A 1119-nucleotide genomic window follows, 5' to 3' on the forward strand; every position below is an offset into this window, starting at 1 on the left:
CAAACAACAATGACAACTACAACCAAAAAATAGCTGGGTGTTGTGGCGGGCACCTGTAGTCCCAGCTACTTGGGAGGCTGAAACAAGAGTATCACTTAAGCCCAAGAGTTTGAAAAGAGTTTGAGGTTGCTGTGAGGTGTTATGCCTCAGCACTCTACCCAGAACGACAAAATGAGACTCTGTCTCAAAAAAAATAAAAATAATGATGTTTGTCCAGCCAGGTGAGGTGGATCACACCTTTAATCCCAGCATTCTGGGAGGCTGAGTTGAGTGGGTTGCTTGAGTTCAGGAGTTTGAGAACAGCGTGAGCAAAAGTGAGACCCTGTCTCTACTAAAAATAGAAAAATTACCAGGCATTGGGTAGGTGCCTGTAGTCCCAGCTACTCAGGAGGCTGAGGCAAGAGGATGTCTTGAGCCCAAGAGTTTGGGGTTACTGTTGAGCTGTGATGATATCACTGCACTCTATGGAGGGCAGCAGAGTGAGACTGTCTCAAAAATTTAAAAATAATGTTTGTCCATGTTACATCCATCCCAATCTAACCCAAAAAGACTGGTCGCGTTACCTTTCCTTTGGATCCCTGGGCACAGATCACACTACCTCAGCTTAATACTTATTAGATTGTTCATGGGGTGGAGGAGGAGACTGTCCTAGTTACTCGGGTGGCTATAGCAAAATACTACCTACTGGGTGGCGTAAACAACAAACACTTCTCACGCTCTGGGGGCTGAATGTCCAGTATCAAGGTGACAGCTGGATGGGGGTCTGATGAGGGCCTTCTTCCTGGTTGACAGCTGTCTTCTTGTGTCCTCACTTGCAGATGGAGAGGAGGCCAGCTCTCTTCCTCTTCTCATAAAGACTCCAATCCATCATGGGACCCTTAACCTCACGAGTAGGTCCTGTGCTGGAAGAAAACACAATGCTATAAAAGATAGATACCATTACAGCAACTGACAAAACCAGAATAGGAATAGTGGATTAGTTAAAGGCACGTAGAGTCATGAGGTGATTACTGTGACAATATAGGAGAATATCCCTGTTCTCAGGGAATCCACGCTGAAGTACGTGGGGGTAAAGGGCCTTAACATCTGCAGCTAACCCTGAAATAGGAAAAACTCATA

General features: G+C 45.7%; 1 pseudogene; it reads right to left on the reverse strand.

The window, feature by feature from the left end:
- LOC100942969 overlaps positions 1-1119 on the reverse strand; it is a 4746-nt pseudogene that overhangs the window by 1180 nt on the left and 2447 nt on the right.

Source organism: Otolemur garnettii, unplaced genomic scaffold, assembly GCF_000181295.1.
Source record: "Otolemur garnettii isolate 467f Iridium unplaced genomic scaffold, OtoGar3 scaffold00166, whole genome shotgun sequence".
Classification (NCBI taxonomy): Eukaryota; Metazoa; Chordata; class Mammalia; order Primates; family Galagidae; genus Otolemur; species Otolemur garnettii.